The sequence below is a fragment of the Apteryx rowi genome, unplaced genomic scaffold (assembly GCF_003343035.1).
Source record: "Apteryx rowi isolate R43461 unplaced genomic scaffold, aptRow1 scaffold_380, whole genome shotgun sequence".
NCBI lineage: Eukaryota > Metazoa > Chordata > Aves > Apterygiformes > Apterygidae > Apteryx > Apteryx rowi.
In genome coordinates this window covers 890218-903166 of record NW_020450308.1, presented here as the reverse complement: position 1 = coordinate 903166, position 12949 = coordinate 890218, and the positions used below count along the sequence as shown (strand labels likewise).

At 38.6% G+C, this 12949-nt stretch overlaps 1 protein-coding gene across 1 annotated transcript in view; it reads left to right on the top strand.

Moving 5' to 3' along the window:
• The window catches only part of AVPR1A (arginine vasopressin receptor 1A), a gene marked incomplete at its 5' end in the record, with an annotated part of 17331 nt that overhangs the window by 1212 nt on the left and 3170 nt on the right, over window positions 1-12949 (top strand). The gene's annotated exons all lie outside the window — the stretch shown is intronic.

The window sequence follows — 12949 nt, the reverse complement described above, 5'->3', positions numbered from 1 at the left end:
GTCTATATATACTCTGTAAAAGCTTGAATAAAGGGAGAACGACCATACTCACATTGAGACTCATCGTTACTCCGGGCCCGTCCCCCCACTCCGACAGGAAGAATATCTACAGTACAGTCAAAGAAGCTAAAATTTATGAAGGCTAAATCACTACTTACTGCACATTCTGAGTTCATCTGTAGCATGATCCAGCCCATCTGGAGTTCTTCTCTATTGATTTCAGTAGAATTTCTATTAAGGCTGCTAGGCAGGAAGGGATGTATTAATTGAGCGCTAAGTAATTTTATTAAAAGAATATGCATCATTTTTTTTATTATTAAAAAATTATAGTCCAGAGAAGTAAGCAAGAGAAGGCCAAATCTTAATGAGCTCTCTGAATGCCTACTCAGAGACATCTGTCACTTTCCTAGTTATAAGTAGTGTCTTTTGAAACATCTCTGAAACTAAAGACCAACACAAACATTTACTTCAAAAAAGACATTCAAAGAGCTTATACAGCAAATTAATAGCTAAGAATTTTTACCCAGTATTAAATTCTGCTGTTTCTTCCAATTTGCCGAGGTTAGCTCACATCAACTTTCAAAATATATTTTTGCTAATGGGCACTGCTATTCATACTTAAATTACAATGATATATCATACTACCATTATTAAAGGAAGAGCTTGGACCTAATCCGTGTGCTGCACGCTGGCAAACTCTTACATCCCAGACACTGCAGTCTAACTGATAACTCTGGGTTGCAGAAATAGTGTTAACTTAGGTATTTGTTTCATCCCAGTGCTGCTCTCTTGTTGTCTTCTCTTCTTTTCCTTGTTTGTAGAAACATGCTGAGTAGAGAGGAAAAGCCATAATAAAGAACCACTTTTTAATTCTGTTTTTTTTTAACCTTTTATTCTCACAGTATTTTGGGAATTTGAAGCTTATACTGATTTTACAGTTTGGCTTGATTAAAAAAAAAACATTTTCTGTCATTCTTTCAGTAGTTAGTATCTCTGTTGGAAGTCTTCATAATAGTTTCAGTTCATGAATATGCAGTCTGTTACTACATATTCAAGACTTTTAATTTTTTCTCAAGTTAATGGTTATACTGCCTTTATCCTTGCAACAGAAAATTCTTAGGATGCTTTAAGCTTAGCATTTTACCTTTTACAGTTATTTACAGTTCTGCTGCAGATTACTGAAAGTTAATATTCCATTTTATGTAAATCCAAACACTTCCACCTTCTTCAAAAAGTATGGCAACTTCAGAATAACCTTTCATTAGTAATAAAAATCTCAGAGTATTCAACTTGAATAGTTGCTCCAAGTTTGTAGTCTTTGAAAATGTGGTTCTGGCTTTCATCTCTTTGAGTATAGTAAAGAATTTGTTCCTATAGTCTTATAAAATCAAGACTTTCTAGAAAAGTCTTTCAATTACTTATTGCATTTCACTGAGATTAGAAGCTGATATTATCTTAAAAATCAGAAAAAGAACAGGATATGCCTCTTGTATAGGACCAAACAGTAACTGATTTACAACCTGCTATTTGCAGGATGCATTCAATTTACAAATACAGATCTCTCTTACATATTTTTATGAAGCCAATGTTTTCTACTAATACATTTTTCTAAACCTGCTATAAAAGAGTATGATATGGAAAGCAGCAGCAAAATGTGTCATAAAAGCCTCATTTTAAAGTCTGCATATACCAATTAATTTTATAGGAAAAAGATGTTACCTTCCCAATACTTAGCCTGTTGTAGTATAATACAATGCCAAAATTTCTTAGCATTATTTGGAATAAAATAAGCAATCAAAAATCATGTAACTGCAAGTTATTATAACTTCCAAGCATCAGACTAACATAGAAGTGTAGAGCTGGAAGAATGTCAAGACCTGATGTTTCCTAGTAAACGGCCCACAGCTTCACATCAAATCATAGTATACTGTATCAAAAAGGTCTCAGTTCCTTGCTAAAGAAAGGTTTTCCCAAATTCCACATGTGGACTTGCTGTTTACTTCTTTTCAGAGCTTCAGCAGTGCTCTGTGGTGATGCATGTGGCTGATATAGCTACTTAAAGATGTATCTTGCAACGTAGTCATGATAAAGAACAGGATGAATGGGGTTGGAATTCACTGTAGGAAACACCCAAGCTGCAAATAGTTTGGGTGCTAATGTAGACAAGGTGCTATAATTCTTTAATGTTCTTTTTGATAACACAACGGAATGGCATCGGAGGCTGAGGAGTAGATGGGAAGATGGACTGTGAAAAAGTGTGTGGTACTATGATGCTGATAGTGGCCAATCCTTGTATGTATACATATGTATACATATATATGTGACCAATGTTTTGACAACAACAACTCAAGGGCAATGACTTTCTTTACGGCCCTTATACATTTGAGTTGCCAATTAAATCTCTAGCAACCACAGACATGTGAGGTTGTTTATTCCTTGAATTTCTAATCTGAGCCAGTTAAATACTGTGAATGGTGTCAAATCCATTAATTAAGCCTAAGGAATAACAGCATTTTCATGCTTAAATACATGAATTAGAGCACTGTCAACGTAAGGTGAGTTGGGGACACAGGTTATGGGACCAGAAGAGACCTCCTGCATCATCATTCAGCCTATTGTTTTGGAAAATTGCACAGTCCTTTTAGAAGTGCATTGTATTAGTTTATTTGTTTTCACTATTTTATTGTGAAATTACTCCAGAAGTACAGGCAGAGCCCAAAAAATACTTTGCATTTAGAGAGATGGTGGCAAAAGGCTACATTATATCCTCATGTGGCTTCAGAAATATCTGACAGTTGAAAAAAATTGTCCCTGTTCATGATGGATGAGCCTTACCTGACTGCTAAGTAGACATTTTGCAATGTACTCTATTGGGCCATCTTGCAAGGACTTCAGCTAGCATTTTAGGATCTCATTAATGAATGAGCCATCACTACACTATCTCATAAGCCTTGGGAGACTTTCTGGAATTGGGATTACACTCCCCTCACCTTTTTTACTTCTCAACTTGTTGCATATACCTAATAACTTGCAGATTGGCTTGTCAAACCTTTCTATATAATTATCAGGAAAGACTCCTCTGTATCTCTTGCTTTACCAGCTCTTGGTTCTTCAACTTGCTAGATTTAGCTCTGCTAATTTCAGAGAGCCATCCAAGCCTTCCTTCTGAGAGCTTGAAAGCTACAACCACTCCAAGTTTGAAAAAAATCTTCTAAAGCCCCTTCACTAATCATTAGGCCAACAGAATATAAATTCAAATGATTTAATTACCTGTTGTGCTAGGGTCTTTTGATATACTAACCCCAAATCAATTTTCTCATGATTATCATTTTATTTCAGTCCATAAGGTAGCAGGCTGACATTTCTAGATTCCTTGAAAATCCACTTTAAGCAACTTTTCCTTTCTGCATATGGAGCTCGCTGATTTTGTACTTTCTATAGCTATCCTACACGTTTAATTTTTTCCCTGGGAGTGGGCCAGAATAGACTTCTTCACAAAGGCTCCAATTTCTGCTGGCAAGGGGTATGTGAATTTGATCGCTCTAAATTTTTTGTTATGCACAAGCTAATAACAAAGGACCAGAAGCAAAGGCTCTATTAAAGAGGGCTGTATAAAGTCACACTCAAGCAGGACCTGTATTCTATCAAGGGCTAAAAATACTGGTCCAGGTCCAGGAACTGAAATATGGCAGTCTACTCAACCTAATCAAATTAATTAATTAATTATTGAAAAACATAACTACAAATCAATGTGAATATTAAACAGTAATATAATATAAATACTAGTTAAAAATACTAATTTAATAATTTAATAAATGCATTATCATTAGGCTAGAGAATAGAACTACTGTTTGGTGGAAAGGAACTTCTCCAGTTGTGGGGATACACTAGCCTCCCAAAATAACAGGCTCAGCCTCCCACCAAAGATCAGATCATCTCTCTGTAACTCCTTTCATAATGGTGATGGTGGTGACAGTGGCAGTGACAATGACAGAAAAGGGGTGAAGGTTGCTGACTTGTTCAAAACAGGTACAAGTATTTCCTTGAACTTACTTGAGATGATGAGATAGTAATGACCCATATATTTCAGGATGAAAGAAGTAGAGAAAATCAAGATTCTCACATAAGTTAGAATGTTAAAAATAAAATCCAAAGCTCTACGCAATGCTGTAAACAGAGGACAGGAATGACTGAAAGAAAGCAAAAGCAGCTGATTTAAACATGAAGTCTGTAAGGTTAAAAAAACTTTCTTTCATATGGCTTGTCCAATTTATTCAACTCTTATCTCACTAAGAACTTGAGCACAAAGATGAATTTACATCACATATTCTACTGCCATTCCTGTGTTGTAATGTCTTGCAATTAATTAGTGCAATGTTTGAAGGCTTGTTCTTGATGACACTGCTATTATATTGGTACATGAATTACACTCTTTTTTATACATACTCTCTTGGTAACTCCCAGGACTTCCCAAGGTATGTAAAACAGTAATTTTCATACCAGTTAGAAAGGATTCAGAGAAAGTCACAACCAATATGAAACAATACCATTTATTCTAAAGTAAATGAGATGACAGACATTCACAAAAGGACACTGGGAACAAACACTGAATAGAAAAAGTCTTCCACAAGGATCAATTCTAGGTTTTTTGGAAAATGCAATTAAAAGCTTTTTCTCCTTTCCCTTTAAAAAGGTTCATGCAAAATCCTCCTATGAGCTTAAGAAAACTCCAAGAAATCTGTGTGTGCTAGCTTCTAACCTTAGAATTCTGTTTTAAATTTTCTATTTTCCTCTGCCTGGTCTGTATGTTACCTATATCTAGCTGCTGTACTGCACTCACCTGTGTTCCTCCCTGTACAACTGGCAGAAAAGTAAAACTATAAAACCTATTTTCTGTAGTCCAAACAAGCCATTTTATATGGTTTACTCATCCCACTACTGGCAAACTAAGCATAAGCAATGTAATAACTTACCAAGTAGCCATTAAAAAAATGTTTATTCACCGGGCGTAAAATTATACACTTTGGCTTATAGCTTGGCTATATCTGATGGGACTGTTTATCCTCCCTTTCTGTATTTTTTGTTTCATTAGCACATCCTATCCCCTAAAATTTATTTCTTTATGATCCCTCTACTTCCTATAAACATGCAAATTTGCATCTGGTCATAAAAGGAAAAAGAGACATGCTATATGATACAGAATTACTAAATTGGAAGATGAGGGAAGGGCAAAGATAGACTGTTTAAAATTATCAGGTAGACCACTTGTTTGGAGTGAAAATGATAAACTGTATTAATCCAAAGTATAAAGCAAGAATATCTCAAAGGACACTTAAGTTGCAGTAGTTAACTGCAGGAAGTTCTCCCCATCTAAGTACTTGCCATGATACAATTTCACTTACAACAGTTTACTTATGTATGCAAAAATATTGCCACATTTGACATGGGGTTGGTAAGTACCATTCTCCACCCACATGCATTTTAAAAAGCAAGGAAATCAGCAGCCAAGATATTCAATGCACCATCTAAGTAACATTCATCATTCCCCCATCTCCTTTCTGCTTCTTCCAGTCTTCTTCAGCCCGCAAATCTCCACCATCAACCTAAGGTTGAGGTACTGGTGAATCTCCACTGTGCCAGTGCATGAGACACGGCTGCCTTTCTCAGCACCCTGCTTACACTGTCGTATTCCTCTGTTTACATTCCCAAGCCTTTCTCTACGCACTCTACTCAAGCATCGAGTTACCTTCTCACCCTATTTTCATTTTCTTTCTATTTCAGATGACATTCAATACCTGATTTTCCTCTCCCTTCCCCAGTACTTTTTTTTCCTCTGGAGAGGCCTGAGCAGCGGAGAGCCTGTGCCATCTGCTTTGCCACCTTGCTGCTGGCCCTGACAGGGTCAGTGGAAGTGATCAGTGAAAGTGCATGGGAAGCACGTAGGAAATGTGCTGTTGGCTCCTTTTGCACTCTGAGCATGCTACAGTCATGTTAGAGAGGAAAACTTCTGTAGCCTTTGTGGTCCTAATCGTGTGTGTTAAGACATATGAAATACACTTTGTATATACTCTGTCTTGCCAGATCTCATCCATTCAAGGAATTTATCACACAACTACAGGGACTAAAATGGTTTATACATGACACAGTCTGCAAAACGGATGTTGCAGAGCATGTGGGACTTTTTTTTTTTTTTTTTTTTTTTCCTGGTTTGAAGCAGCATTTGCCAGTTCATACAATTATCAAAGTTTTGAGTAGTGTTGTGGCAGTCACGGACTGGAGCTCTTTTTTTCGAGACCCACTGTGGGGCACAGTGATCACCATGAGCAAAACCTGGATAACATCAAGTGAGAGCTCTGCTGACCCCGTTGGACTGTGCATCTTGTTTTTCCGTAGAGGTTCCCTCTGCCAGCGATGCAAAGCCCCATGCTAATAAAGTAGTTTCAGAAAATGCCAGCCTACAATCTGGACATAATCAAGAATTACCCTAGGGGAAGATCAGTGACTCTTTCCCTCTCCCTCCCTCCTGCTTTGAAATTTTGACCAGCAATACAAGCTGGAATGATGAAAAGGTTCCTCCCAAAACCACTATACAGACTGTCATGAAAAACTGCAGTTTTCGCAAAATGGTATTCTGATGAAAAAGCATTTTGACCAAAACATTTTAACTAGCTCTGTTCCAGAGAGGATTGTGCTTTAGACTGTAGAGGACCATAAATAGTCCTGTAGAAACTGAAATAATGAATTTCCCACAAGCATTCATGAGACTTAATGGCATTGAGACCTCTTCAGCTTTGTTAAAAAGACTGGATCCTATTCCTTAGTAATGCTGTGATAAAATGACTCATATTAGCACCCTGAACTACCAAACCTGTGAGAATGCAGCTGCCACAGTATTTTCAGTACAGATTATTTGTGTGGTGTTTTCTTTACATTAGCACATTAGTATTGTACAGTGATCACCAATATCGCATAGGGGCAAACTCTTCAAAATAATCACCACAAAAATGCTGACGCAAACAGTTTCAAGAACAGTTAATTTTAAAATGATTCTTTACAGAATGTGTTTCCTAAAGATAGCTACTAAAATATGTTTCGTCATAATTAGAAGCATTATTCCATAAATGTTAAGTGGCTCTGTCTTTCAATTAGAATTATGAAGCAGTAACACTCTGCCAGCATGTTCTCAAACGGAGTAAACCTTCAATTCTTGGCATGGTTCTGTGATAAATATGGCAACTTTGTACAACGACTAGCTTTTACACAAATATTTTGTAACATTTCCTAGAATCAGTTGATAGTGTCATTGTTAGGTGCACTTAAATCCTTCTGAAAAATTATCTGTTGTGTATAGGTTGTCCATATTCCTTCTTACTACTTTAAATGCCTAAAAAGAATTTTCACTAGCGCTTTTTTTTAATAACATCTCACTATGTCAACTGTTTTCTAAGAGGAAATCGTGTTAATAACCCTGAGCATTCATTTCACTGCATTTTTACTGATTACTCTTCTCACTAAAACTCTGTAAAATATTTTCCTTTAGTTCGGCTTAGTGTATGCTAACCAAGAGAGAACACAAAAATCATTATAAGACAGGTGTTAACTCAGTGATATAAACACTAGGTTACAGACAGAAGTAGTTATCAGACCTGCTGGGGATCTAAGTGTATGTTTTTACACAGCTCTTGATAGAAGTAAATTAAAAACTGACTCAAGGCATACTAAAGAACATCAGTGAGCATCTTTAACTTCTCTGAAATAAGAGAACTGAGAGATAAAACTACTGATTTTGTGCTTAAAGCCAAAACACGAATGCAGTATCTGTAAAAGTACAAAATGCATATTTATTCTCTTTCAGGTTTGGAAAGATTGAGATTATACCATTTTACAGTGTAGATTTTTAGGCAGCATCAGGAAATCAAGCTCAGTTTTCATTTTTCCTTTTCTGTCAATGACAAAATCAAATGAGTCAGTGGATTTATGCTCCTGTGATTTTAATCCTTCAGATTAAAAGACAGATTGCTGGTTGAGGCTCTTGTTAAACTGTGTCCCAGGTAGTATCTGTCATGCCTTGGGTGTGCTGAAGGCCTGAACAATGTGACGCAATGGGAAAAGGCAAGACTTTTCACTGTGATTTTTTGGCACATTCCTTCCACCTGGTTATAAACATGCACTGGCCCATTGGGCATCAAAATGAGTATTTCCTTTGCTGCCATAGAAATCCGGACAGGCTGGGAAGCTACTATATTAATATTTCTGCAAGAGAATGTTTGAACTTGCTGACTCCCAAAGATCCTGATTGCTAGCAGCCAGGTCAGCAAGACTGTAAGAGAGGAGGCAAAGAGAGGGCAACTTGCTGCTTCTTCTAGCGATAGCTTACATGTAGAGGCTGCTCTCCATTATGGAAAGAGAGAAAAACAATATGACAGGGACGGTCAGGCACAATTTTGACTGTGTAAAAATATTAGAATCTGAATCTGTATGTAGTTTCAGTTAATAAGCAAAAAAGAAATCTGCACGTAATCATAAAGTTTTGTGTTTCCTAGCCACTTTTAGATATTTTCAGCCAAGGAACTGCACTTTACAAACTGCATCTTGAGGGCTAAATATTCAGTATTAGTTGTTTGAAGGCCTGTCTGAGGTGGGTTTCTTAATTCTGTGTTTTCCAGAGTGGGAGCTTGTCAGCAATCTTACTTGATTCTCAGTGTTGTATTCTAAATGTTTACCAAGAAGCTTTTCAGCACCCTGAATTCAGACTTCTGTTCTGTTTTGAAGGTGCTTTGGGGGTGAGTCTCCACTCAGTTTTGTTCTGGTAAACAGAAAGCTAGGTCAATAAAGGTTGTAAACATGGCATTTTTTTTCCTAAGGCTGCTTTAAGTCCCAAATGTCCAAAGCCATCTAACAGCTCCTGCTGAGAAGCCACCTAATCTTGGAGGCACCTAAGCCAGTAGGCGGCTTGCTTTTTCATATTGCAGTTTCTCTGCAGAAGCCTAGGACAGTCCCTGTCTCTGCAGTTTAACACGCATGTCCTATGTGCCTTTGGGAGAGATCTCCCTGCTGTGGGTGGGACAGGGTGTCTGCTTGCAGCCCTGCTGTTGCCCGACTTTCAGTGGTCCCTTGCTCAGTACATGGGCTTTCCCCCCATATTCTGTTCCAATAACTGTGGTATTAAAGGTTGGGTTCTGCAGTATCTAAGTTTTGTGGCTCTAATGCTGAGAAGGGCTATCAGTCTGAGTTTCAGTTATTAAATAGTGTGTAGGTAAAGGAGCTGTACAGATACTTTGAACATGGACACATTGCAGCAGACAACTGTTTGTATCTATGTAGATGGTTTACACGCTATTTAACAAGATTTCCGAGTCCATACAAACAAACAGGCTTTTTTTTTTGCAGTGCTTCTGCTTTAACCCTGATCCTGCATGGGGAGTTTATTTGGTAGAGAAGCTTGACTTTCTTTTTTGCTTATATTGCTTTTTTACAACTCTAATGTATTGAGCAACTCTTTACAAAATCTGGCAGACAGTTATGTTTTACTATGAGTAACTGTTAGTTTTCCTGAAAAAAAAAAGATTATGCTAAAAAAAACCACTAATTGGTGAAAAGATAGGTTAAAAATACAAATCACCATTGATTTCCAAGGATTAAAGATCCTGAAACTTTGGCTAGCTCAAAGCAATTTGTTAGGCATGGAAGAAGAGATTAGGACTGTCTACAGGCAAAAAAAAAAAAAAAAAAAAAAATCACTACCACAACAACACTGTATAAACAGAAATAATTGCATTTGGCAACAAAACAGCTCATGTTCCATTTAGATTTTTGCCTATTTTATATCAGCCATTCAATCATCAATGAATTCAACATACAAAAAGATATTTGGCAACCTTTGAGTATTTTTATAGAAACCTGTATGCCAGTAGAGTCATCTTTAGACATTTTTAAAGAAAGCTGCACGCCTACAGAGAATAAACAAAGACCTCTTGTAATAGCAACCTCAATTTTCTTTTCTCAGACTTCAGTTTCAAGCTGAGTCCCAGGTGAATCGCAGGGCTAAGATGTTCATTTTCTCTAGCAGTCTTCCCAGTGACAATTTTCCTGCTTGCTAGGGCATTCTACAAGTTTTCTTTAACTGTTTTTTCCCACATTGCTCTTGATACTGCAGGAACCATCTCCATGTCTGATCAGATAGGAGAGCATTACTTCTCTTCAGCTTGATAAAGGGCACCTACCTGGAAAACAGAAAGCTATACTGACTTCTTAATTAATTTGGACAACAGCATTGTATTCAAGGTTTCCCCTATCTACACACTGGTACTGCTAGAATTAACTAAACAAGACCAGTCTAGATCCCGACTAAACCAATTGGGAAAGAAACCTCAAGAGCTCTGAATTTACTAAATATCTAGAGCAGGAGGATGTTTTTGTGGTACTAGATATAAATAAAACCTTCCAGTGGATTACCTGATCTACTGGGAAAAAAATTGCAAGACCTGGTTAGATATATTTTTAAGAACACTAAGTTACTTTACATATTTCTAAAAATATCATTATTGACTAATTTTGGGCCACACAAATAGGGACAAAGACTAGTCCTAACTTACTACTGTCTGATAGAGGACAATGCAGCAAAAATCAGTATGAGTTTTAGGCTTAATGTTGTGCATAATCACTTGGTGCTGCCATCTTCAAAGAAGCTGAGGCAAGTTTCCAGTCCTTTGCTCTGACACTCTTACAAACACTATTCAGAATAACTGAGTATAGGTTGAGAAGGGTGTCTCTGAAAAGACGTGGGCTTGAGAAACTCTCAGTACTCTAAAATAGCACAGCCACCCTTATCTTACTGCCAGGCTGTTGTAAACATGTCTTCGTGGTACCTGAAGTCTTCACCTCTTCTACTAATGGACTGGCATGCCTAGTAGTGCATAGAGCTTTATGATACCTACATGGTTTGCACAGCAGAGGGTTTAGGCAAGTTTCCTGAGTAACAGCATTCCTATATGCAGTGTTTGGCTCCTGTAAAGCATGTCAGAGACACAGGCAAGGAAGAACTATCCTAGAATTCATCTAATGTCAGGGTATTACATGTTGCATGTGAAAGATGCTTGGCAGTTGTGTGGTATTGTGAGATCTGCAATACATGGTTTTGGTCTCCCTCTGTATTTGACCTCAAACCTCTAAGCACATACATTAACGTGTTTTGTGGTTGGTACAGTTTCCTAGGTCTAATACAAAGCATAGCTGAGGGGTTGCTGTGGATCTGTTTTTGAGAAGCTGGGATGCTGTGTATGTGCATTGTGAATGTAAGTTTAACTCAATTTTCAATTTGAAACCTTAAAAGGTATTTTCCATAAAGTTTAAAATAGAATTCTTACCAATACTTTCAGTAATGTTCACAATATAACATGGAATATGCACCAAGCTGTGAATAATGCACTAAACTGTTCAAAAAAATGAGGCTTTGGAACAAAGGCATGTTTTAAGAAATAAGTTTACTAGAAACTTAAGATAGCCATATTTTTGTCTGTATTCCAGGTCTTACTTTTTTGCAGCTTTTTTACGGACAAAACTCATACCAATTATCTGCAGCGGTGGAGCAGATGTCTCCCTAGAGTACTGTCATTGACCGCAAGGGAAGGAACAGTGGAGACAGGCTGGTGGGGCAGTACATGCCCTCTCATAGGTTAACAAAAGGCAAAAGCCTAGGATAAGAGCTAGCGCAGTTCTGGCATGTTCAGAAATGTATCATCTTTTTGCATTTCAAACTGGAAGAATCTTTTGGAAACAAAACTTTTGGAAACATCTTTCTAATGAAAGACATTAATTAATCTTTAACTCTTCACCCTTTCTCCTCCTCTCCAGAAGAACAGTGAAAAAAACCATCTTTATTGTAATTAAATTTTATTGCAATCACAAGCGAGCAGATCCAGACACTTTTATTTAAAACAAAGTAGGAGCAGTATGTAATATTTTTTTCAGTTTTAGTCTTATGTGCTTTCGGGGTGACTGAAGGAAAGAGTTTCTAAACTAAGGATCAAACTCAGGTTCCAGTGAGATCTGGGTCTCAACCCACACTCATTGCAACGGGGCCAGAATTTGCACCAAGTCCACTGGGACAAAAGGAGGAGAATTCTTGAGCTCAAGCATGTTTAAAACAGAGATTTAATTGACCCACCACTATGACAGCTCTAAGAAATGAAGGGATGTCGATTGTACCTGCAGAAACATGAGTTTTAGACCTATATGCTGATGTCTGGGTGACTTTTACTGTCCTAGATGAAATCCTGACACCACTGAAAGCAGTAGGTTTAGAGGACTGCTTTCAAATGTCACGCTAACTCTTCCAGCCATGCGCTTTGCTGGGGTTTATTCCAGCACGGCTGTGGCAACTTGCCCCAGGAGCAGACGGGGTTCCTCCCAGAGGCAAACCAGTACCTTGTATTGACCAGTCCCTTTCTTTACCTTGGGCAGGAGAGGACTTGGGGGCATGTAATCTCTATCTATGGACCAAACTTTGCCTACCCTGCACTGTTAAGACAGTATTTAAGTATTCTCAGTTTAACTTTTAAAGTGCCGCTTGCTTTTTATTGCTTTCTTCCAGACAATCCCCCCCCCCCCCCCCCAGGACCGGTGCTTTCAACGACGCAAAACCGAGAGGATAAACGTTAGGACGACAAACCGTTCCCATCGTGTATTTCATCCCTTCTGCAGGCGGCGCAGCAGCAACAAGCCCTTCCCGGACGGCGAGGGAGCTCTCCCGGCACAACTTTCCGTCCCGGGAAGCGACCCCCGTTTCGCCGCCCGCCCTCCGCCGCGTCCCCTCACGGCGCAGCCTTCCCCGAGGGGCCGCCCGCAACCGCCACCAGCAACGGCCGCCCGCGCGCGCGGCGGGGCGCTGCCCTCGCTGGTCCCCGCGCCGGGGGAGCCCTGGGGCTGCGGGAGAGGCGGCGGCGGCGGC